The sequence below is a fragment of the Pongo abelii genome, chromosome 3, assembly GCF_028885655.2.
Source record: "Pongo abelii isolate AG06213 chromosome 3, NHGRI_mPonAbe1-v2.0_pri, whole genome shotgun sequence".
In the NCBI taxonomy this organism is placed as follows: domain Eukaryota; kingdom Metazoa; phylum Chordata; class Mammalia; order Primates; family Hominidae; genus Pongo; species Pongo abelii.
In genome coordinates, this window is record NC_071988.2 from 141,465,869 (window position 1) to 141,492,621 (window position 26,753).

General features: G+C 36.7%; 2 long non-coding RNA genes across 5 annotated transcripts; both read left to right on the forward strand.

Annotated features, from left to right (window-relative positions):
• The first annotated feature begins 256 nt into the window (after positions 1-256).
• LOC103890492 (uncharacterized) lies at positions 257-24,034 on the forward strand. Of its 4 annotated transcripts, XR_008524729.1 has the most exons (8): positions 257-551; positions 3,185-3,365; positions 4,842-5,317; positions 8,950-9,007; positions 9,651-9,795; positions 11,030-11,123; positions 22,377-22,455; positions 23,508-24,019. It is a non-coding gene; the product is annotated as an uncharacterized LOC103890492 (long non-coding RNA). The 4 variants fall into 4 exon arrangements; XR_008524728.1 differs by lacking the exons at positions 8,950-9,007; positions 22,377-22,455 and having other exon boundaries at positions 4,936-5,163; XR_008524730.1 differs by lacking the exons at positions 8,950-9,007; positions 11,030-11,123; positions 22,377-22,455 and having other exon boundaries at positions 4,936-5,163.
• Positions 14,585-22,370, forward strand: LOC129059065 (uncharacterized). Its single transcript, XR_008524731.1, has 3 exons — positions 14,585-14,852; positions 15,839-16,093; positions 21,147-22,370. It is a non-coding gene; the product is annotated as an uncharacterized LOC129059065 (long non-coding RNA).
• Positions 24,035-26,753: the final 2,719 nt, after the last annotated feature.

The window sequence follows — 26,753 nt, forward strand, 5'->3', positions numbered from 1 at the left end:
AAAAGGTGGTGGAGATGGAAAGGAAGTTGGTGTGGCTGTAAAAGGGAAATATAGAAAATCCTTGGGGTAAATGAAATGTCCAGTATCTTGACTGCATCCATGTCAATATCCTGGTTATATTATTATACTATAGGTTAGGGAAATATTACCACTAAGGGAAACTGGATAAAGGTTGATGGACTCTTTCTGTATTATTTCTTACAACCAACTGTGAATCTACAATGATCTAAAAATATAAAGGTGAGATTTTAGAAGTTAAAAGATGGGAGAAAATCTGAGAAAGGAGTATGTCAGTTTGTCAGTTATTGGATGAGCCTTAGAACATTGACATCATAATGGTGAGTGATCCTGACTACTGAGGAATCCTCAGGCTTCAAAGATTTGCCTGTGCTGCTCTGCGAGGTGCTGCAGACATGACTGATTTTCAGTGCCAAGAATGGAAGAATGAAGGATGTTCACATCAGTGAAAAAGGTGGTCATTTAAGGCTTCACTGCACAACGTATTCTTCTAATATACATTTTTTGATCATCAAAAAAGCCTGGTGGTCTCAGTAAGTGTTCTGTCTTGTTTCCTCTAAAACATATGAACTAATTCTTAACTTTAGAATCGGTTTTGTAGGGTTAATCATGTTCATAAGATTTAGTGCTGCTGAGCTTGAGAGAACGCTTTGTATTCTCAGGGAAGATGCTTTCTTGGCTCCATAGGAGATGATTTTCTGTATGTCTATGAAAATGCCTGCCCTTCTTTTGAGCTTTTATGCTCTATTCAATCTAGCTGGCCTTACCTATTATGACCACATAGTCCTGTTAGAGCTTGGTTATAGCTCAACCAAATAACATTTAAGCACTTTGTTAAGTTTAGAAAGTTTTTGATGTTTCCAGTGTTGTTTGGTGTTCTTTAGCAATTTTCCCCAAAATTTGAATATTAATTTAGACAAGATAGGAGTCAGTTTTTCAGAATCCTTAATTATCTAAATTTTTATGCTAATGTGTAACCAAATTGTAATTACTTCTTTGTAAGTCTCCATGTTGTTTTGTTTTACGCATGTTGGGCCACAGATTGTTTCCCTTTTTATTTTTATCCGGATTTTATATGCTGGTTGTTATTCAAAAATAATGGTCCATAGTGGTTGGACACTTCTCTCAGGAATAATGGTCTGTAGTGGCTTAGGTGATTCAATAGAAATGAACTTTCCAAAAATATAAATTGGTTTAAAACATTAGGGAAATGTGATTTTATTTTTCCTTTAAAAATCAGTGGAAACTTTTCTTTGGATAGAAGATGATCTATCTGTCACTTTGAATCAGAATTAACTAGCAGTAAATATTTATGGAGAACATTACAGTTTAAGAATGCTTTTGATAGGTTACTTCATTTTAAATTCATTATAACTCTGTAATTAGATATTATTCTTCCAGATTACATGTTCTATTTTATTACTATTGTGGACACTTTGCCAGGTTAGAGACACGGGTACTGTGAATTTCTTAGTGGCCTTTTGACATATATTGTGTATGCAAGACATACTATGTATTCTACTAGTAACTTTAAAATAATATCTCCAATAATACTTCAAACACAATCCCCTGTGGCTCTTGGTCCCCAACTCTGGGCCATTGGTTCTCCCTCTGGACTTTGGGCAGTGCTTTCTGTGTCATCCCCTACCTTTTCGTGAAAAGTAGCACATGTTTGCAGCTGAGTAGTTTTATCAGCCTGTTTTCTGCCAGTAGGATTTGAGAATCTGACAGTCTTCTGTTATTGTACACTCTTTCTGTCTTTTTCAACCCAAACTGGCAGTGTTTCTGCAGATATAAAATTCTCAAGAACTTTATGGGTTTCTCATGGTCGTCACTTGTGTTCACTCATTAGGTAGAATTTGGGTTTATCAAGTCTTCTGACATCATCACTATAGTATTTTTGTCTGCTGCGTAGATGTCTGCGAGAAAATGCCCTTAAGCTTTTTGAGTGCCTCTAGTTATATTGAGGGGATCTGTATCCCACAACCTTAATCTCTTCAAAGAGCCTTTACTGTACCTGAGTGCTCTCATTGTTTGATCTTTATGAAGGTTTAGTAACATTGTATAATCACATATTCAACTTTTGTCTTTCTCTGCCACATTTTCTGAAACATCCTCTTAATTTTGCCATCATTGGCATCTGGATAGGGAAAGAATCTCACAAATCATCAAATCTGGTTCTCTTTTATTTAACAAGTTCAGGTTCTCTTTTGTTTAACAATACTTCTCTCAACTTATCTTTCTCTTCTCACATTTTCCTATAAGCAGAAAAAAAAAAGCACTTCTTTCATCTATTTGCTTGAGAACCTCTTCACCTAAATATCCAAGTTCACCATTTAAAAAGTCCATGCTCTACATGACTAGAGGGTGCAGTTTTATTTTGTTGGCCTGCTTACAGCAAGGATCTCCCTTCCTTCCATTTTCAATGCATTTCTTCTGAGCTCTCGTCAGCAATGCCTTCAAAATCCATATTTCTATCCTAAGTTTGTTTGTTCTGATTTAACTTTTCTCTAAGGCAAGCTAGGTTTTCTCTATAATGCTCCTCCATAACTTCCAATCCTTCTCTGGCAAAGTCTTTAATGTCTGTATTTTTACTAACAGTCTATTCAAGACAATCTAGGTGGTGTTTTCTCTAACGCTCCTCAAAATTCTTCTAGCATCCACTTACTCCTGATTCCAGTGCCACTTCTGAATTTTTAGTTGCTTATCACAGAAGCACACCATTTTCACGTACCACAGTATAAAGTTTTTATGCATTTATAACAAGTTACCATAAACTTAGTGGCTGAAACCAATGAGAATTTATTATGTTATATGATAAGGAGATTACGTAGGCTTGACTGGGTCCTCTGCTTAGGGTCCCATAAGGCTGATCAAGGTGTTGTAAGGGCTGCATTCCTTACTGGAGGGTTGGGAAAAGAATTTGCTAATGAGCTCATTCAAAGTATGGGGTAAATTCAGTTACTTGAGGTTGTATACTGAAGTCCCCTTGGACATGTGGGGCTGGAGTTTGCTCCTAGGGGCTGGCTATATTCCTTTTCATGCTTTCCATGTGGCTTCTGCCAGCAGTGATAGATCGACCAGAATTTTTAGCATTGTATCACCCTTGAAATTTGGCATAAAATGCTATCATTTGTTTTTTGACCACTGACTTTTTGTTTTTTAGTATTTGATGTGTGCAGGAAAGCACTTTTTTTTGTGATAGACACCTACAACGAGAAAACCACATCATTGGAAGGTGCTTAATGAACCCTGCTAATCTGTAGCTCAGGACAACTCAGAAGAGGCTGGAGGAAGAAGTGGCACCTCTTTCTGTTCAGTGATTTGTTGCTTGTGTCCAATACCAAGTATGTATACACGACATGCTCTCCTAGTTATCATAAAATGCATTTTTACTAACAAATTGCATTTCACTAATCCTTACTATAAGAAAATATAAAGTAATTTTTCTTCTGCTTTTGCAAATGTTTTGATTTTTCATTTACTCAACAGGTATTCCTGGAGGTCTTGTTGTGTGCAGTACCCTTGTAGAGAACATAATTGAGAATGTGACAGGCAGGGTCCCTCTTGCCTGGGGCTTAATGACAGATGATAAAATAAGAGGGGATATTGCAGATTATAATTAGCGGTTCTGAAAAGAAGAGAAATAGGCTGCCATGTGGAGAAAAAGATGTTACAGGGTTAGAGAGGTGTCATCCAACAGAGCCTCTCTGAGGTAACATTTAATGATAACATTTAAACCTCAGCTCTGGGATGAGAAGCAGCAGCATTTCTAGACCAGGGGGCTGAAACTTCTAGGCTGAGAAGACAACAGGCTTAAGGTGGGCGCAGCTTGATCCTTTGGAGGGAGGGGCTCAGGGAAGGCTGATGTGACTGGAGAAAAATGCCTGAGGAAATTATGTGAGATATGAGGGTGGTCACACAGCTGTCCATAGGGCAAAGCGAGGGGTTGGAATATTATCCTGAAGGGCCTCTATAGGAGTATCCAAATCAGGTAAACATTTTTAGTACATTGTTCTGGCTGCTGGGAGATAATAGGTTGAAGGGCAGGCAAAAGTGGAAGAAGGGAGACTGGTTAGGGAGGCAATAGTCCTGATAATTATGATAAGGCTTCATCCTGGGAGTGGCAATAAGAATGAAAAACGCAGAAGAGAGATTTGGCATCTATGTTGGAGGTAGAACCAACGGGTGTTCTTTCCTCTTCACACTGAACACAAACAATACCCAGCCTAGAAAAATGCTGATGACTTACTAAATGTCCGAAGGCAGGGAGATTGGAAGAATTGAGGTGTATGGCCATCTGTTTACCTGCTCCATCTCTGTTTTCAATATTTATGAAATATCATGAAAGACGAAGAATATTTCAATGCACAAAATCTCATAAAGAAGCTTTTTAGTCACTGGAGAAAAATAAAGTGCTTCTTTGCTGACATCATCCTGGCTTGCAGTTTTGCCATGTCATAGATAAGACATGCGAGATTAAGTACTAATTTTTAAAAATCTTCTATTTAATCTGAGTGATAATAATGATAGGTATGATTTCCCACAGGCAGATGATGTGTCAGGTCTTATGCTAAGGACTTTATGTATCCAATCTTGTCTAACCCTTACAGCTGCTCTTTTAAGATTGAGATGGGGCTATTTTCTGTATTTTACAGGGGTCCTTGGTGTACAGAGGTCTAATGGCTTCGCCCAGGTCACCACATTAGTAGTTAGGGGAGTTCACATTTAAAATTTGATCTGTGTATCTCAAAGCACAGGCTTTTACCCAACGCGTGGTGCTCTTGCCTCTATTCTTTATGTATTTTCTTTGGATTTTATAGAAGATTCCACAACCATTTGGATTTCTGTCACCACTGAAATCAACCTTTCCTTTGAGGTGCATAAAAAAACAACTCTCATCTGCTTGGAATCTAGTAAAACATGGAGCAGATTGCATAAGGAAAGAAGAAATAAATGAGAAGTCCAGCTATCAAAAAAAGTCAGAAACAAAGATGAAGATAATATGTTTTGGATGAGAGCAATTGCCTACAAGTATAACTTTTGAGGTGGTGATGTCATAAAGAGAACAGACATAATGCCTTCACAAAGGCCTTGGCCTGAGATCCAAGTGAAGTGCCCTGAAAAAGCCACTGACAAAGATAAGTCTCTATTTTTAAAAGCATTAAGACTAGTTACCATTCTCTGTATTTAACCCAGCTAACTGCATATAGGAAACTAAAATTTACTGGAGAGATTCTCAGAACCATACTAGAAACATTACCGAGGTCTCATCTAGTTTTCTCTACTGCCTTCCAAGGTAGGTTTTCATCATTTCTAGGTTTTAGATATGAAAACGGAGGCTTCGAAAGCATCAGTAAGTGGTCCTGGGAAACTGCAGGGAGGGACTGACTGGAGTCCAGGCCAGCTTTCAAGGCAAGACTGTGATCTTTCTGCCACCCCTCATTGTACCCAACTGGGGTCAGCCTGAAAGATAAACAACAATAGTGCTCATTTTGTCCTTCTTCGGACCTTGCAGACCACTCACATTCAATTTTTAAGGGGAACATATTTTCCTTTACTTATTTTGTCTTAATCTTTGTAGTTATGATAGTATTTAGAAAGAGTAGGCCTTTATTTTCTTACCAGAAGCCATTTATTGTCGTGGACACCGATAACCCTTTAATGGGTTTTATAGAATCTATAGTATTCTGCTAAAAACACTTCCTGTAAAGACAATGTCCCCTTTCTGTCTGCTAAAAAAATTGCATCTATGGAGGAACTGAATTTTTATTTTGCTTGGCTCATTATCACAAAAGATGTGCAACATTTTTAATTTTTTGAATACTGCTTTTGAGATGGCTCTTTGCATCCAAGCAAGGCTTTTTATGATGTGAAAAAATTTGTATCTATATACTTCATAACATTTTTGTTTAAGAGACTCAGTTCCTAGAAGATTATTTTTATATACTTTTTACATTCATTGGGAATATTAGAAAGTGAAAGTGATAGAAGTTATTTTAATTTGGTTGTAAGTCCAAGGCCCTTGAGATAGAAAACAGATTTTTTTTAAAAGTTTTCTGTCAGTAATGAATGCTGATGCCTTGTACTAGTTTTTATCACAATTTTTAGGAAATTAGGTACAAGCCTTCCCACAGTAAACATCTGGGGACATTTATGTTTACCATTAATGTGACAATTTTTTTTTTCAGGGAAAAACAACTACTAAAAAGAAATAGCTCCCTGCAATAACAAATATTTCTTCCCTGTCACATCTCACTCTAAAAAGAAGCATTGTATTGTACCTTGAATCAATTAATCTGTTCAAACTAATAATCTGAATTTGGTGCCTAGTTTTTCCACTTATCCATAAAAAGGGAGTGGAATGATGTAGGTTGCACTGGGCCTCAGCTCACCTCCAGGCTCTGGTTGGAAGCTTTCTCACTTTTTATGTTGATGCTACAGTAATCGACTCAAGTGGAAAAAATAGTTGACCAATTGCCATATTTGTATTTTGTCAAAATAAGTAAATTTTAGTTTGTGTATTATAACAAAAGGGATTTAAATGTCTGTTTCTTCACAAAGGCATTATGTTTGCTCCAGTTTTGCTGGATGTTAATAGTAAAAATTATTCTGTGATTATTGTCATTTATTTTATATGACATTAAAAACTTCTGTTCTCATTAATTAAAGTCAGATGAAGCCTTTGTGAGCACTCTTGGTATTCATTTGAATGTTAAATGAGAAGTTATTTTTTCAAATAAAATTATGGTTTTTTTTTAAAGACAGAATCTGCTTTATAAATATTAATGTATTATTACTAGCAGAGATCCTTGAAAACTTTAAAGAGGCTGTATTTAGTCTACATCCTCCTTAGTCATCACTACCATTATATTTACTTGTAAAAGAATACAGAAACAATGAAAAATGAATTTTGTTTATGTCAAAAGATGAAGATGACTATTAACTTGTTATAGGTATGGAATTGCAAACAAATACTTATGACATTTACCATGATCCATGACCCTTACCCCCAAGCACCTAAGGGAGCATCTCTATCTTAGAACTGCGGAAATATCCTTAGAATCCTGTAAATTTCCAGGGTTCATGGGTGCTTTTCCTCCAGTATAAAGACTAAAGTAGATTTCTCCTCCCTCCTCCTCTTTCTCCTCCTCCTCCTCCCTCTTTTCTTCCTTCTTCCTCTTTCCCTTCTTCTGCTGCTACTCCTACTCTTCCTCATCTTCCTCCTCCTGTGAGCCAGTTTATATTAAATTCAGACTTTCTTATTTCTACTGAAATAGTATAGTAGTGTCAGTGACTGAGAGTGAAGAAACATAGAGGGACCCTAAGAAAATCCATTTGAGTACAAAGCTATGTTGTAATACATTTTAAACATTCCAAGGTAGTATCTAGTTTGTTGACATAATGTCATGAGATTTATCCCCTCATTCTCAAAGAGCAATCCCATCAGCAAGCCTGATGGTCCTGGGTAAAGGAGGAAGGGTGAGGGTAGGAAAGATGAAGGGAGTACTTCATGTACTATTCTTCCACGCAAGAGCTTCAGAAGGTGGGTCAACACCCACAGATGCCAAGTGGTTACAAGGATAGGCTTGCAAGTTAGGTTGTCTGTGTTATAACGTGGGCAATTTACTTTACCTCTCCACGAGTTTCCTCATCTATAAAATGGGGCTAATAGAGACTACTTGATGTATTACGTTGGTGCAAAAGTAATTGCTGTTTTTGCAATTTTAGGATTAAATGAAACAATGTGCATAAAATATTTAGAAGAGTGATCGGCACATGGTAGATGCTTAGTAAATATTGTAGGAGAATATAAACTTTGTTCTGGGGTCTCACTCTGTCACCCAGGCTGAAGTGCAGTGGTATGATCACAGCTCACTACAGCCTTAACCTCCTGGGCTCAAGGGATCCTCCCACGTCAGCCTCTGGAGTAGCTGAGACTATAGGCATATGCGACCACACCCAGCTAATTTATTTTTATTTTTTTTTATAGAGATGGGAATCTCACAATGTTACCTAGGCTAGTTTCGAACTCCCAAGCTTAAGTGATCTTTCCACTTCAGCCTCCGCAGGTGCTGGGATTATAGGAATGAGCCACTGCACCTAGCCTCCTGTTCTGGGCTTTTAGATAACTCCTTGATTTGGTTTCAGAAAAGTGGATAGTATGAGCACATTACTGAACTAAAAGAAGAATTACTCAAATAAATTTTTCCAAATAAATTTTTCCAAGTCTTCATATGTGGAAGTTTCCACACAGAATCTTCAGATTTGTACATATAGATACTTATATTAGAAAATCTAAAAATCTATAAAAACAAGCAGATGTTTGTCGCATTTCCAATGGGCCATATATTGTTAGTTTGATAATGCCTTTGGAGGTGATATCTAGAAAAATGATTTTATCTGATAACTGATTGTTTCATAAAAATCTTCAGATACACAGACATAGGGTAAAAAACATTTAAAAAAATTTCAGGAAAAAAGTCATCTTATATCACAAGACACTTTTTCAACGTGTATTCTTATATTCAATGTGACCTAAGCTCTGCATCTAGATTATTCCTCATGTATGCTTCCTGCAAAATTATTTTCATTTCATAAGTTCCCCTGAGGAGTTTTAGCATTGTCTCATGAATGAGTGAAGTCACAGGGAGATTTCCATATGAGGCATCGTTGATCTCATTGTAGCTTTGGTGTCTCCCCAAGTAGTTCTGACTAGTGGGAAGTTCCCGAGTGCTGTGCCCACAGTGCCTGGGAATCCTTCATCAGGCTTATAACTATTTAAAACGCAGGTCCACCTGAGCATTAAATTTGTAAAATAACCCAGGAGATATGGTGGTTTCTATATTAGAAGTCTAAGGCGGATTAGGCAGAAATTGTCAAAAAAGCAATTTCACTGCTGACAAAATCGATCACCTTCTTACTCTCCAGAGATAAATGGGAAGTGTGTCCATCACTTACATAGAAGACATGCTGGCCTCTAGTTGGGGTATGTTTGGTTTTGTTTTCTAAGTTGGATTTAGTTTGTAGGCTATAGTTTTTCAGTTTTAACCAGAATCTATTAAAAAAAAAGTGGTATGAACAAAATCTTAAGAAAAGAAATTTAAAATAACCTCTGCTTTAAAGGCTAAAAAAACTTACAAAAACTAAGGTTGAAATGTATTTTATATCCCTCTAATTCAAGGTTATATATTTTTTAGTCTGTCTCTCCTAAGTAAAACTTCTATAAATGGTAATATTTTTATAAGTCATGCATTTTTTAGTCTTTGTTCAGTTCCTCAAAATGTTTTTGAAGTAAGAGATAGATAACAAATGTGTTAATGGTTCTCTGTAAAAGCGGTATCTTTAAAAGGTAAAGTATGGTTCATACTCAATAGACCAGTCAGTCCATAGCTATTTGCTGCCATTCATAAAGTGTGTGCAGCACCTTCTCGAGCCAGGCTTCTCTCAGCACACATTTTGTAAACGCTCGTCTAACTATCCCCTGTGTCATGCATACAGGGTAATAGAGATGAATTAGGCCTGCTTTGCCCCTGGAACAGGGAGAACTGGTGTCTTTCCATGAGCACGGCTGCTCCCACAGCATCTAAGAAACAAACTGACAGAGATCTTGCTTATCTTTCTAAGTATAGAAAATGCTTTTGGATTAAAAAGTAAAATACCACTGAACAACCTGTGGTCAGCCAATGGTGTGGACAAAGTTGGGAAAGGCCGCACCTGTGCTGGGAGATCCCTTCTCTTGGTCTGGCCCCTGGTGAATTTAATGGCCATCTTCTGGTAAGACCCCAGCTTGGTCCTGCGTTTATGTGGGTTAGCTATGAAAGGGCACAGTCAACTTCATATTGTCTTGGACAGGTAGAGAAAAGTAATTAAATTTTTCACCAAACTTTCTTAAAATGCAAAACATTTTAATATGATGTTTGTTAAGCCAGCAACTCACTTTTTGACCTCCTCTATGGTACTTGCATACTTTGTACTCTCCCCAAAGAGGTTTTTCTGTGCAAATACGTGCAAATGGTAGTTAAATTGTGGTAACTATCGGAACAATTTCCTTTAGCTTTGATCAGTGGTTTTTCAACACGGCTCTTTGAGTACTTGGGGAGTGGGTGTTCAGGGGCTGTGGAAGGAGAGTTGAGGGAGGAAGTCTCTAGAACTCCCTCTCCAACATCCTTCCCCTCATGCCCAATCTCATCTGTGTTTTTAAACCCCTAAAATAGATCCTTCTTCACCGAGTATTATTCAATAGCCCATTTAAGTTTGAAAAATTGTTTTTATACTCCCAAATTAACTCTGTGAATAAATGTAATCTAATAATAAAAATAGGCTGGGCAGGGTGGTCTCACACTTGTAATCCTAGCACTTTGGGAGGCCCAGCTGGGAGGATCACTTGAGGCCAGGAGTTCAAGATCAGCCTGGACAACATAGCAAGATGCCTTCTACACACACAAAAAAAATGCAAATGAAATTAATCAAATAATCATATACTGGATTGCCTGAATTTTTGTATAGCAAATTATCTATTGGTATCTATAGAGAGGTGACAGTCTAAAACAAAGGTTTGATTCATGGAATGCAGGTCAGTTTTCTAATACACATTCTTAGCTGGCATAAGGATGGGTAATGTGGCTTCCTACCATGGACATCCAGGGTTGACACTCTTGGGTTCACAGGGATCGTGCAATTCGTAGCTCCCGCTCTGAACCACCACACACCAAGTCTTATACTTGTTTTATATAGTGAGGGTTCATCACATGCACTCAACACTCTTCTTTCCTCCTCCCTCCACTCTACCAAACCTCATGCATCACCATAAAAGGTTGAGACAAATAAAATGTTTCCAAGTTATTAATTTAACAGAATCTTCAATGCAGCTATTTACTTGAGGAAACATTTCCAAAGCTCATTGGGAAGAAATATATGTTTGTATCCTTCCCTGCATATCTTCTTTTTCGTAAAATATTTCTGTAAAGCTTTTCAGTTTTTATTGCTTAATGTCTTCTCTATGCTGCAGGTAAAAGAGGGAAGTTCAAACTGGAAACATAGAAAATCTTTGATGAGAGAGTTTTCAAAAAGCCTTTTTTTTAATGGGGGGGAGTGGAAACCAGGTTTGCACTGTTATATTTGTTATAAAGCTATATGAATATGTATAAGGCATTTACAACAATGACTGGCACCTATTTCTTTTGCTGTTATTACTCTTCTACAAACTGGCATGAGTAATTAGACATGGAATATATGTAATTATGCATATTTTGAGCCAAGTAGGTGGCACACTATCTCGATCTTGAGGTGGTGTGGAGATGGGGAGTGGGGAAGCCCTTGCTGGTAGATAAATAAAATGTGGCAGCCTCTGCAGAAAAGTTTGATGGCTCCATAATAAGTTTTACCTAGAATTACCTTTTGACTCAGCAATTTCTTTCCTACATGTAGACCCAAGAAAAATAAAAACATACATTCATACAAAATGTTTATAGCAGCATTGTTCATAATAGCCTAAAAGTGGAAACAAATTATATGTTTGTCAACTGATGAATGAATAAACAAAATGTGGTATTGGTGCTAGGAACAGGGGGGAATGGGGAGTGACTGCTTAATGGGTATAGAGTTTGCTTTAGGGGTAATGAAAATGTTCTGAAAAGAGATAGTGTTGATGGGTACATAATATTGTGAATGGACTAAATGTCACTAATGGTCAATTGTATGCTATATGTAACTTTACTACAATTTTTTAAATAGCAAGAAGGTGATAAGTCCATGTATGAATGAACCTTAAAACATTTTCAATTTGGTTATTGAATGCTGCAGTGAAATAGTGGAGAAAATGTTAATCTTTAGTTAACAATAGGTGAATTGACCTCTATCAGAGAATTGTAGTAATGAAGAGTAAGTTTTCTGGGAACCAATAGGAACCAATTTTAGCAAATTGCATATATTGCAATTTATTTATCCTATAAAGAAAAAATATTGTGTTTTTTTTCTCTAAAAAAATGTATTGTTTCTTGGCCAAGAGTGTTCCATCCAAATGCCAAATTTCATAAGTATGATTTAACCTGAAAACTAATATTCTGTATATTTGAATAGCACTTCAAGCTACAAGAACACTCAGAGGTTTAACTAACCTGCTTTCAGTTGTGGAAACTGGAGCTCAGAGCAGTTAAGTGACTTGCCTGTGATGACATAGCTTGCATCACATAGTTACAATTAAGTGTTTAACTTCCAAACCAACTTGTCTTCCACTCTGAGATCTACTTCCAATCATGGTAATACTGCCTATGAAAGAGCAGGGCCCATCAGAGGCCTAGTTATGAGGACAGTACAATTTACACGTGTACCCACATCAGTAACAATGGGCTGCTGATATTTTTATCTAGAATGACAGTCTTAATATGTTGTTGTAAATATTTTAAGTAGTTTAACTTTTTCTCCCATTTTTAAAAACTGTAGTTCTTCAGAACTAAAGGAACACTGGTGCTGTTTCCTTCCAAGGTATTTTGTCAGTATATATATTTTAAATCTTTAATTTGCAATAAAAGAATGCAAATCTCTGCAAAGCAGTATTCCCAAATTATTCCCCTTTTCCTTAATAGAAATTGTTAGACCATCCTCGAACAACTTTTTATTTAGATTTAATTTGGCTGCCTCTGTGTAAATACTGTTTTCTCATTTACCTGTATGTTTTGTTTATTTTTGAGGAAATTCTGATTACCACTCTCATCTTTTCCTTCTCTCCAACCTATGGATTGGAGCTAGCGTTGTTCTTAAAACATAAATTTTCCAAGCCAGGCTAATCCAAATGCAGCGGTGTTTACAACTAATTGATCACAACGAAATACAGATTTATTTATTCCTTCTCCACTTCCACTGCTTCACTTGACTAGCCTTTAAAAACAAACACATAAATAAATAAAATAAATTTCCAAGCCAGGCATGGTAGCTTGACCTGTTATCCCAGCTACTCGGGAGGCTAAGGCAGGGGGATCTTTTGTGGCCAGAGCATCAAGATTGCAGAGGCTGCAGTGGCTGCAGTGAGCTATAATTGAACCACTGCACTCCAGCCTGGCTGACAGACCCAAACCCTGTCTCTAAAAAAAAAAAAAAGGAAAAAGTTCCTATACATGCAGGTTACTCTACTCAACTTTCTACCCTTGAACGCAAGAAGATGCTGGGCCTTCCAATCCAGGCAGGAGTGTTTGAGGACTGAATCTCCTGCCCAAATCTGATGTCACCGGGCAACCTGTTATTTTGGAGGCCATGCTTTATTTTCCTGAAATATTTTGCATATTTTTTCAACCCATGATTTGATGCTGCCGAATCTAGCCACATGTTTTTTAAAATAATATATTTAAAATATTAGCAACATAGATTGATTTGAAAATAAGCAATTGGCTAATTTATCCTACTCTATTTTGGGATATTATTAAATTTGATTAGGTACATCAATCTAGCCAAAGAGAAGGACCACCTGAAAGCATTCGCCTTCAAATCTTCACTGAGGACATCAAGAAATGTGTCTCTGTAACTGTTTTTGAGACCAAATATTAAATTCCAAGTTTCTGCCTTAGGCAGAATGAAAAGAAGATAGAGACAGGGATGTTATAGAGATGGGAGGAAGGAAAGGAGAGACAGAGAGGAGAGAAAGAAAGCATTTAGAAAATACTGTGTGGAAAAGTGTACTTTTATATATTCATGTATGTTTTCACATGTTTAAAAATTAAGGACTAAGCAATATGAAGCAAGAGGAATCCACGTTAACTACAATACTTAAGCTTGAAAAGAATATTGCATGTTAAATGTTCTTGAACTTGGGCCAGGCACGCAGGTGTAGGGTTGTAGTCTCAGCATTTTGGGAGGCCAAAGCAGGCAGATCACTTCAGCTCAGGAGTTCGAGACCAGCCTGACCAACATGGCAAAACTGCATTTCTACAAAAAATACAAAAAATTAGCCTGGCACTGTGATGCTGGCCTATAGTCCCAGCTATTCAGGAGGCTGAGACAGGAGGATTGCTTGAGCCTGAAAGGCAGAGGTTGCAGTGAACTGTGATCATACCACTGCAATACAGCCTAGGTGACAGCATGCAACTCTGTCTCACAAAAAAAAAAAAAAAAAAAGTCCATAAACTCTAATGGTTTGTTGTAATAAAGTGATTTCACAAGCAGACATTTCTTACTGAAATTAAACTTTTTTCCCAATCATCACTAGTTACATACAGAGTGATTTTGGTTATTTCCACCCTTTAAAAATGTTTGCTTATTTTATTTTTAAAGGCTTTTAATTATTTGGAAATAATTGTAAGCATACAGAAAAGTACAAAATAACACTAAGAATACCCATATGCCATTTACCCAGATTGACTTATTTGTTAACAGTTTACCACACTGCTTTTTCATTTATTTTTTTCTCTGTCTCTTTTTTTTTCTCCATATATATGTATGTGTACACCTATTTTTGAAGGACAGTTATATACACCATAGCCCCTTATTATTAAATATTTATGCATTTCCTAAGAATAAGGTTATTCTCTTTATAACCACCATTCAGTTATCAACTTCAGTAAATTTAACATTGGTAGCATGTTTTAATCTCCCATTCATGTTCCAATTTTGTTGGTTGACCCCAATAATGTTTCTTTTCCAGCACAGGATCCACTCCAGGGTCAGGTAATGCAGTTAGCTGTTATGTCAAATACACAGGAGTTTTGAGTCTTTCATTCTGAAGAGTGTCAGGATTGAACCGAGCTGAGAGGGACATCACTTTTAAGTCATCAGCATATGTCTATCTCATTCTTTTTAATGCTACTAGGGAAAATAATCAAACCTTTAGCTTCAATTATTGTGTAAGTTTTGATTTCTGAAGTTGTAGTGCAGTAGCCAGGTTGTTCATAAAGATATTCTCCTTTTTTTTTTTTTTTTTTTTGCACCTTGCCCTTTACAGCAAGTCTAGATCACACAAAATAGTATTTGTAGGTTGGAAAAAAGGATAGTTCAAAAAAGCCATTTCCTGGCCGATAGCAAAGGCCATGAGAATGTTCTGACCTATTTCCAAATACCAGATGCATTGCTTAAGGGAGCTGAGACTAAAGAGGCCTCCTGTGGGGAAGGACACTCTTGTCTGCCTGCTTTGATTTCTTTGTGGCAAATGGTAACATTCAGCATTTTTCACGAAAAATTGCCCTGAAATTTAAAAAAGTAAACTTTATTTAGTTATAATTTATATGAAATAAACATTTCTAATTCTCATAATTCATTTCTGAAGCTCCAAGTTTCCCTTTAATACTGTTTCATTTCATCCTATAGAAACTTTTCTTACCATTTCTTACAGTGTAGGTCTGGTGCCAACAAATTTTCTTAGCTTCTTTTATCTAAAAATGTCTTTCACCTTCACTCTTGAAAGATACTTTCTTCAAATACAGAATTTTGCTTGCCATTTTTTTCCTTCCAACACTTTAAAGCTATTTCACTGTTTTTTGGTCTCTGTGCTTTGTGATGAGTAGCATATGATCATTCAGCACTGATCATCTGTCTGTGATTTTTCATTTCACTTTTACTACTTTCAAGATTTTCGTTTTTGTATTTGGCTTTGAGTAGTTTGACTATGATATGTCAAAGCATGGTTTTCTTTGAATCTTATTGTGTTTGACGTTTTCTGAAGTTATTGAATTTGCAAATTTTTATCTTTTGCCAAATTTGGGAAACTTTTAGCCATTATTACTTAAAGCATTTTTTTTTTCTGGACCATTTTGTCCCTTCTGTCATTCTGGGATTACAGTTACGAGTATATTAAAACTTTTAAAATTTAATTTAATTTATTTTTTTTTGACAGAGTCTTGCTCTGCTGCCCAGGCTAGAGTGACGTGGCATGATCTTGGCTCCACTGCAACATCCACCTCCCAGGTTCAAGTGATTCTCCTGCCTCAGCTTCCCAAGTAGCTGAAATTATAGGCACTCACCACCACGCCCAGCTAATTTTTACTATTTTTAGTAGGGACGGGGTTTCACCATGTTGGTCAGGCTGGTCTTGAACTCCTGATCTCAAATGATCCTCCCACCTCGGCCTTCCAAAGTCCTGGGATTACAGGTGTGAGCCACCACGCCTGGCCTAATTTTTATTTTTTAATTGACACATAATTGTACACACTTATAGGGTACATAGTGATCTTTTGATACATAAATATATAATGACCAAATCAAAATAATTAGCATATTCATCATCTCAAATATTTATCATCTCTTTGTGTGGAGAACATTCAGTATCCTCTCCTCTAGCTATTGGAAAATATATAACATTGTTAACTATAGTCATCATACAGTGGTATGATATATCTGTCTGTAATTTTGTGTCCATTACCTATCTGTAATTTTGTGTCCATTACCAATATCTCTCTATCCCTTCATTCCACCTACTGTTTCTTCTCAGCCTCTAGTAAGCTCTGTTCTACTTTTTATGTCTGTGAAATCAACTTTTATTTAGCTTCTACCTGTGAGTGAGTACATGCAGTTATTAAACCTATTGCTGTTGTCCACAGGTCCCCAAGGATCTGTTAATTTTTTTCAATCCTTTTATTCCCCCTTCTTTGGACTTTGGACTGGATACTTTTTTTTTTTTTTCTTGTAACAGAGTCTCACTCTGTTACCCAGGCTGGAGTGCAGTGGTGTGATTTTGGCTCACTATAAGCTCCGCCTCTCAGGTTCAGGCCATTCTCCTGCCTCAGCCTCCTGAGTAGCTGGGACTACAGGTGCCCACCACCACGCCCAGCTAATTTTTTGTATTTTTAGTAGAGATGGGGTTTCACCATGTTAGCCAGGATGGTCTTGATCTCCTGACCTCGTGATCCTCCTGCTTCGGCCTCCCAAAGAGCTGAGATTACAGGCATGGGCCACTTTCTATTGATTTGTCTTCAAATTCACTGTCTCTTTCATTTGTCATTTCAATTATGCTATTTAGCTCATCCAGGAAATTTTTTCTTACAGATCTTTCCAGATCTAAAGCTTTCATTTTAAAATATTTATATTTCTATGGTAAGACTTTCATATATTTTTATCCTCATGAGCTAATTTTCTTTTATGTAATGGAGCATAATTGTGATAGCTGCTTTTGGTCTCATAATCTGAATGTCTAGATCATCTTAAAGTTGGCCTCATCTCTTGAGAATGTGTCACATTTTCCTGGTTCTTAATACATCAAGAAACACTTTAGCTCATATGGGAAAAAATAGTCATGTTTCATTTTTTAAAAAATGATTTGATAAAAATTTATTTTAAAAAGTTGTTTGCTTACAAAGAGCTCTATCTACAAGGAGAACAGCATCAAGAAGAAGTACATATATCCTTGTGAATATTATTTTGAATTTAATATGTTCCTTATGCCATGAAAACCTGTTATCCTACAAGCAATATAAAGGATGCATATTATCATTTCAAAAGAGATTTTTACATATAAAATATTTCATGGTAGAGTTTTGAAATTATGCGGAAGGACTTTCAGACATTTAAAAAAAAAACAGAACTTTTCCTTTCAATTAAATCCCACACTAGAGTCCAGTGCTTACATCCCCCTAGACACTTTAGCATAAGCAGCCCCTGACATCCCTGAGTTTGGGTGCTCCGAACCCTGCTGTTGGGTTCTGAGACACTTTTTCACAATCTTTAGGGCTGCAAGCAGCATAGTTTGAAGTCAATGAGTTTAAGATGACTTTGTTTATAAAAATCTAATTAACAACTTTCAGGGCCATCTGTTATGTCAAGCAGTTAGTCCATAAGAAAGAAAAATAAAATGAAAGGGAAAGCAATGAATTATAAAAAGGGTTTCCTCTAACTTCATTTTTTAACATCATCTTTAAAGTCCATGGGAGTCCACTTAGGTTTTTTATTTGTCTTCTTTAAGCACTGTTTATCGGAGAATGGGGCCCTCATTATGAACGTATATGCATAGTAAATATCCTTGGTTACATATTGCCTTATTTTAAAATAATATCTTTTGAAATTCAGAGTGCAATAGATGTCATCTCAGAATCCTCTTAATCCTTTTGGGTTATTTTCTGCAAATTGTCTTCCTATTTTTATGGAGCAGTTTCTCAGTGTGAAGTGCAATAGAGAGCTATTATAGATACTCTACTATCTGGCAGACTTGGAAATGGAACTTAAATTTCTAAAATTTTATTTAATTGTCTCAATAGATTTCAATAACGAATATCTTAGTAACTGTGATGCTTGACAGAGAAAATGCTCGCTACCTAGGGATTTGAAAAATGTCTTTTATAGCTAGTTGTTATTCTGATTTTACTAGAACTGAATGTGTGATGTGCAAAGAAATAAGCCATATGGTAAAAACACAACTCAGGAAGAGAGAAAGGGCCCAGCTCCTCCTTTTTAAACTGTTCCCTCCATTGTGGAAGTAGCCTCTTGATGCCGAGGGGCAGCCCCTGTGCCCTCTCTGAATTCTCGGTCTTTCTCTTTCTTTCATGAGCTGTTATATTACGAGTGCCACAAGTCGTTTATTTTAAGAGAAATATATGTTTTACTGAAATTATTTCTTCTGGTTTCATGTAATATAAAGGAATGAAAATAAATTTTAATTAAGGATTCATGCTCTACATGTGCTTGACTTTGTCATTACCTGGAACAAACTTTGCCTTTAGAATACAGATAATAATGTGAAAATAATTATGTAATCTTATGCATTAAATTCTTAATTTATAGCCATTTTTTATTTCCTTTTTACATTCTATAGCCACAACAGTAACAAATTCAGACACAACAAATGACATCATCAACATGTCACTACTAAAGCTAGGAATAACTTTAAGTTACCAACAAGCTATTTTTAATTAAAAATCATCTTTGATTTTTGAATTCATATATATTCAAATATATATATGTTTGATATATATATCAAAGTCATATTTTGTCCCTCCACATTAAGGAATTGAAAACAACAAAGATATAGCAATAGTTTATATATGGGTACTCTTCTTGTATTCCTATTTTAAATTTTGTGTGAACTGAAAGTGATAGCATAATAAAATCAGGCTACAATTTTAGAGCACTAATAACATATATATTTACACATATACAGTAAAGTTTTTGTAAAAATCTTAATAAGAAAGTTCCAATCTTCTCTACCACAGTATTCTTTCAATATCTTCTTTCCTGGTTCCTCCCATCCCTACTTATCCTGATTATCATCCAAGGACTCAATCTTAGTATGAGGAGTCCTGAAGGACATGTTTTGTTGTAAATTTTGACTTAAGCAACACTTGACTAGAAACCACATCGCCTGTATGCTGGTCCTGATAATTAGGTAACTGACGCCTCTCCTGAATTGGTGAAAAAGGAGACAAGGCTTTCATGACACCATGGATTTGGGGGCATTTATGTGCACACCACTTCAATCCTGTTTTGCTTTTAAGTGCCTGTTCCTTTACATTGATAGAGCTGGTGTCATTTATTGAGGTTTTCTGGTGGAGAGGGGGGCATATGCGAGGATGAGGATGAGGGCTGCAGAAAAAGAAAGATGGACGTCTACGTAACTGAGAACTTTTATTAAAGAAAGTGACATTCAGATAGACAAGAAAATATGTGTATAGCATTGTTCCTTATATAAAATTCCCTAAAAATGTGAAAATTTCTTGCTATTGTGACATAAAGTCCAATATTTTTATTTAAATTTAGTTTGACTGTATGATGTAATAACACCTCTGAAAAACTCAGGGCAACCAGAATTTGGCATAAGAAATCAATTATTTCTGTACTAGTGGATTTCTGTAATACATTTAAAATAAATGAATTTATATTTGCTGATTAAAGCAGACACTTCTGCATCGCTTCCTAACCTATATAATATGTTTGTCCTAAATAAAAATTTAATCTGGAAGAGGGTGAGTGGGAAGAGGGATGGGGCTCATTCAGGTTTGTGATTTTCCTTTGTTAAAGTGATTTGTGTCACCAGACAAGAAAGAATTCCTGTTGCAATCAAGAATTGAGGCTATCTGCATGGCACATGTATACATATGTAACTTACCTGCACATTGCGCACATGTACCATAAAACCTAAAGTATAATAATAATAATAATAATAATAATAATAAAATAAAATAAATTAAAAAAAAGAATTGAGGCTATCTGGCTAGATATTTATGTATACCTGACTTAAGAGATTCCAACGTGATGCTTCCAAGCCTTACATTAAAATAAAAGATTTTTAGATTGTACTCTCTATTTGCAATACAATTTTGAGCAGATTATCTCTCTCTCTTTCTCTCTCTCTCTTGCTCTCTCTCTGTATGTGTGTGCATTTGTGTGTGTGAGAGAGAGAGAGAGAGAGACAGAGAGAGAGAAAGAGACAGAGAGAAAGAGACAGAGAAGGAGACAGAGAGTCTCCACACCTAGGACATTCCATAAAGACAAGGCCATGATTTTTATTAAGGAATGAAGGGCAATCATAGCGCTTATCAAGAATAACTTCATTTGAAACATGTTTTTGCTTTAGCCTTTCTTGAAGGACTATTTACAATAATTCAGCAGAGTCTACATAATTTATATACGTTTGTGGCAAGATTGCCAGTATTGCTGGGCAATAGTAAGTTAAAAAAAACAGTAAGTTAAAAAAAAGTAAACGAATACTGGAAATATGTTTGCTTAAATAAAATGCATTAATTTAGTTAAAACAGTGTATTGATGACAGATAACACTCAGGCTTACAGCAACACCACTCATCATGGCCCCTGAGCAGCCATGCTGAATGCATATTTTAACAAGTTCCCAATTCTTGATTGTGGATTAACTGCTGGTTACCCTGAGGATTTGGTTTTACTGTATAGGTTATATTGGTTTTATTGTATAGCTATTATGAAAGCTTCCTTTGCCCTACAAAATGCAAATTTTAATTTATGTTCTAAATGGAATATTGACATACTATCTATGCCAGATAAAAAGGAAAAGCAAGAGCTCACCAATATGCGCTTAGAGATAGATCAGAAATGAAAGAAAGGGAACTTTAAACAACAATCTACCTCACAGCAAGTGTTCTATGGTAGAAAGCCATAAAACACGAAAGAGGAAAACACATCCCTTAGCAGACAACTCCTGATGATTGCATTGTGTTTTTCCATTCTGTAAACATTGTTTTGCAGGTTGTTTCTGGGCTTCCAATACCCTGCAGCCTTCCCCCTGGCTGGTACTGATGAGGACACCCTCCTCCCAGGTAGAGCCAGTGGGAGGAAAGCCCAAAGGCAAACACCATGCCCTCCTGCTCTTGAGGAGCCCTGCCTAAAAATTTGACAAAGGGAAAAGAAATCTCCATTAAACTGACAACATCTGTGAAAAATTAGTGATTGTGTTAGTTTGTCTTCATGCTACTGTAAAGAACTACCTGAGACTGGGTAATTTATGAAGAGAAAAGGTTTAATTGACTCACAGTTCCACAGGCTTCACAGAAAGCACAGCTGGGGAGGCCTGAGGAAACTTACAATCATGGCAGAAGGGTGAAGGGGAAGCAAGAATGTCTTACCATGGTAGAGCAGGGGAGAGAGAGAGAGTGAAGGGGGAAGTGCTACAGACTTTAAAACAAGCAGATCTTTTGAGAACTCTGTCACAGGACTGCACTAGGGGGATGATGCTAAACCATTAGAAACCATCTTCATGATCCAATTACTTCCTACCAGGTGCCTCCCCCAACACCGGGGATTATAATTCAAAATGAGACTGGGGTGGGTTCACAGAGCCAAACCATATAATTCTTCCCTGGGCCCTTCCCAAATCTCATGTCATTTCACGTTTCATGCCTTTCTAACCATGCCCCAAAGTCTGAACTCATTCTAGCATTATCTCAAAATTCCAAGTCCAAAGTGTCATATGAGAAAAGGCAAGTCCCTTCTGCCTATGAGCCTGTGAAATCAAAAACAAGTTAGTTACTTCCAAGATACACTGGGGTACAGGCATTGAGTAAATGCTCTCATTCCAAAAGGGACAAATTGGCCCAAAAAAGGGGGCAACAAGCTTCTTACATGTCCAGATCCCAGCAGAGCAGTCACTAAATGTTAAAGCTCCAAAATAATCTCCTTTGACGCCATGTCTCACATCCGGGGCAAAGTAATGCAAGGCCAATGTTGTTCTCTTAAGATACCTTTTTGGAGTGTTACATAACATTGAGTAGCATTCTTCAGCCAATCAGATGACAGCTTATAATTTGTCCGTGTGTATAGCCCCAAGCATTCTTTAGCTGTCTACTTCCTGCCGCTCAGAAGTAGAAAATGAGTTCACGAAAAAGGTAATGAGGTCTCTCACTTTTATGCCCTGGGGAGCAAAGCTCCCACTTTAAACCTGAAATTCAGGATATTAACTATGATGAACTCTTTTTTAAGGTGCACACTTTAATTACACTTCTCTGGAGTAGCAGAGTCATTTATCCTATTGTAGGAGTGGTAGAAGGTATATGAGAAGGTAGGTTGTTAAATAGGAAATTGAGAACAGTGAGTCACTTCTTTTTTCCCATCTAGGAGACGAAACTCTAGATTAACTATACCACAGAGAGATAAGAAAGTTGTGTAACATAATAGAAACCAACCTGGTCTTTGGGGTTTGACAAGCCAAGATTCAACTCTCAGTCTCATCACTGAGGGATGTGTAACCTTAGGCAAAGATTCCAAGCCAAGGTTTCCTCATCTCAACAATGGCAGTAGTGATAAGGCCCAGCTCCTCTGGTCATTACTGACACTTCATTGGCGGTTTGGATAATATGAACACTCTTGGCTCCACACATATTGCCTTTCTCTGTCAATCGGGGCTCACAATTGACATTCAAGCAACTGCTTGGCTACTATTTTGTCTCTGCTGCTGGAATGAGAAAACTAGTAAAACATTCTAGAATATCCTAATGGAGCTACAATGTACCTAATAATAAGACCCCAGCTCTCTCCCAAGATCACCCAGAGAGCAATCCTGAGGCCAGTCAATGCATGGAGAGGGACTGCACTTAGACGAGCAGAGATTTTTTCTCCAGCTGCCTCCTTCCTTCACAAAAGACCCTCAGAGAATGTCTGCTTCCCAAGTTTAAGATACTTAACAAGTGAACTTCACAAGTTTTTATCTATTGGGTGCTTTGTAATGCTATTGGGTGCTTTAAAGTTGTGCATATTTTACAACAAGTGAAGAATATATATCTTCACTCTAAATATCCTACAGGGGTTACTTGAAAATTACCCTATTTTTAAAGATATGACCACTGATATAAAATGTTAACTATTAAGCTAGGCTATAAATTATAACTGTAGCCCACTGATTATAAGTATTTTAACATACATGCCCTAAATGCTCTTGAAAGTATCATAGTTGTTTCTTAGAGAAAACTGGTTCATGTCTTTATGTATCAACTCTGAATTTTTCTTAGAATTCTGAATTTCATGTTTTTTTTCACTCCAAGATTCACAGATGAAATGTGATTTATAGCTATGCCAAATGAAAAGAGCACCCTATTTTCCCCTTTTGTGTTACAGGTTTTTACTGTACAATTTCTCATTGAAAACTGCCTCAGCATTTTTTAAGAAGACATCACTTCCTCCTTGGGGAAAAAAGAACTCAACGACTTGAAGAAACAGTGACGCTTCAGGTACCTTGAAAAATTCAGCTCATTTTGATGAGAAACAGTCAGTGGGGCTGCCAGGGGTCCTGGCAGATACTTAGGCAGTGGCTGTCCTGGATTCCAGGGAATGGCCCAAACACAGTGGTGCAGGACCCAGGACTCCATCTGTTCATTCTTCATAAGGTTGGCTCACAGGTCATCTGCTGAGAAGGTCATCTTCTCCGTCTTCACTGTGCTCACTGAATGAGGACATTCCAAGATCCCAGCTCATCCCATTTGAGCTTTCCTTTTCCTAATCTCATGCATCTGTTTTTGAGAAAATCTTCCCACGTGATAGATCTTCTATTTTCCCATTTCTTCCATGTTGTATTACTTTTTTATTATTAATAATAAATGCATATTTATTATTAAAATAAATAATGTTTTTGGTGTGTACATGCATATTAGTCTGTTTCGTGTTGTTATAAAACAATACCTGAGGTGGGGTAACTTATAAAGGAAAGAGGTTTATTTGGCTTAAGGTTGTACAGATCAGTATCTGCTTCTGATGAGGGACTTAGGAAGCTCTTAGATATGGGGGAAGGTAAAGGGGGAGCAGGCTGGTCTCATGGCAAGTGAGCAAGCAAGAGAGATGGGAGGAGATGCCAGCCTCTTTAATCCACCAGCTCTCCTGTGAACTAATAGAGCAAGCCCTTGCTCATCACCTTGGGAAGGACACCAAACCACTCATGAGGAATCCACCCCCATGAACTAAAACCCTCCCACTTGGCCACACTTACAACATTTGGAACCTTGTATCAACAAGAGATTTGGAGTGGACAAATATCCAAACTATATCACCAAGTGATAACTTGATATATTCATAAATCTAATCAAGGTAATTGGTTGGAATATTTATCATATTAAATATTTATCTCTTTATATTATGTTGGTGTGAAAGTAATTACAGTTTTTGCCATTAATCCTTGATCCATGCAGGTTTTTCTAGAAAGAGTTTCATGGTCACACTTGCCAAATCCTGTATTTTTCTTTAGGATGGTCAAAATATCTATTAACATATTAGCATCTTAGAGAAAATTTGCAGTAAAGAAACCGACAATTTTCCACATGTATTTGACCATCGACACACTTTTGGAGTAACCCCATTAATTAACAATCCTGAGAACACACATGAATAAACATTGCTCTACATTTATTTTCTTAAATCACAGATTTTACCATTGCGCTTACCTACTCAAAAACCTTCAATGAATCTCTGCCTGTTTTTTTTTTTTTTTTCCAGGAAAATGTCCTTTTGAAGATCCTCCACAATGCAACCTGCTCTTTTAGTCTAGTTTTATCTTTGCTGTTTCCCAGTGTAGATCCTTGGCTTTCATAAAGGTCAAACACTTTACTCTTTTCTAAGCAAGACTTACTCAAATTTCTAACTATAATCCTCTACTCCCTTTGGTCTCTACATATCCACATACTAGGTAAGCCATTTAAACGCTCCTCTTCACCATGTTTCCCCTGAGCATTCCAACTCAAATTAATTGTTCCCATATAACACATGAGGACCTGACCTCAGTAGACACTGTACCACTAGGAATATGTTGGTATATTTATGTATTGTCCAGAAAAATAAAATTGTTGTGGTAAACAAGTATATCTTTGGTTTTATGTAACTTTTTTTGGTCTAAGAATGTTTTAAAATATTACTTTTAAAGCCTGGCTTAATGTCTACTAAAAATGCATGTATTAATGAATATATGCAGTTTTCTAAGAATGTAGGGATTTTACATGAATTGCTAATATTGGTACACTTCAAAACTGAAGAGGTAGAAGAGCACATGAAATTTCTGTGAATAGTAAAAAGACGTTAATTTGATAAATTAGTACATTTATTTTTTTGAGACAGGTTTTTGCTCTTTCACCCAAGCTGGAGTGCAGTGGTGCAATCATAGCTCACTGCAACCTCTGGTTCCCAGGCTTAAGGGAGACTTAGTCGCCCAAGCAGGTGGAACCACAGGTATGTGCCACTGTGCCCAGCTAATTTTTTAATTTTTTTCAGATACTGGGTCTCGCTATTTTGCCCAGGGTAATACTTGATACAGTTTTAAGATATGACTTCACAGCTTGTACTTATTCACACGTATATACTGGAATATACTATTTTTGTTCGGCATGCCAAAGTGAAATATTGATGTGATATACTTGGGGATAATTGCATTTGTGTGAAAATTCTTTTAAATATTGTATCCACACCTGCAGAATAAAAGGGGCACAAAAAATACCTTTAAATGCATCTATGAGTTTTTGAGCTAGAAAGTAAGACATGCAAAATCTCTCAAATTTGAAAAGGAGATGAGATGAAAAAAATAAGAAATAAAGAAAAGCTGAGATTTGACTAATTTGTCAATTGAGACTCATAGAGGAGATTCTTGCCATATGGAAATACTGTACTTAGTAAATGATAGTTTTCCCCTCAGGATATTCAAGCACAATATCTCTTTGAGAAAGGCAATTTATTTCTTCATTTTGAAGAAAGATCCTAGGGACTGATGAACTGTGAAAGGACCCAACAGTGTAATCTAGAGTGAGTAAAAGGCAGTTCAACTTTCTGATATTGGCCTTTACCACAGCTGAGAGTAAGACTGTGTAATCATTAATCAGTCTGCATGTACTGGTATACTTAATATTAAAGGTTTCCAAAAACAGAGGAAAGGTACATAAGATGGATAACATATAGTCCAGAGGGAAAAAACTCATAGGCTACCTGTGTCAGAAAACTAATTTTTGTTGATGGTGGGGATTAGTTACTATGATATGTTGTGTGGAATATACATACACACACAATTTGTATTTCACAAAAGCAGCATGTAAGACTTTGGGAGATGGAGTGTATATTAATGCAAAAAGCCACCTTTTGATCAGAAAGCACTGGGCACTGCCTTTCACGTTTTTCCACACTTCTTTCCACATTAGCCAAATGAGCCCGTGCTCTAAAGATCTGTAGTTAATGCCGATTCTATTTTCCATTTTTATTCTATGTTTTATTTGTCCATAGCATCTAGGAAAACACTCATTTTTTTCCGTAGTCCTCAATGTCAATCTTAATTTTTCTGGCTTAGTCCCTCCAGAATGAAATTGTTCCTTGGACAAGTAAAAGAAAATTCTAGAA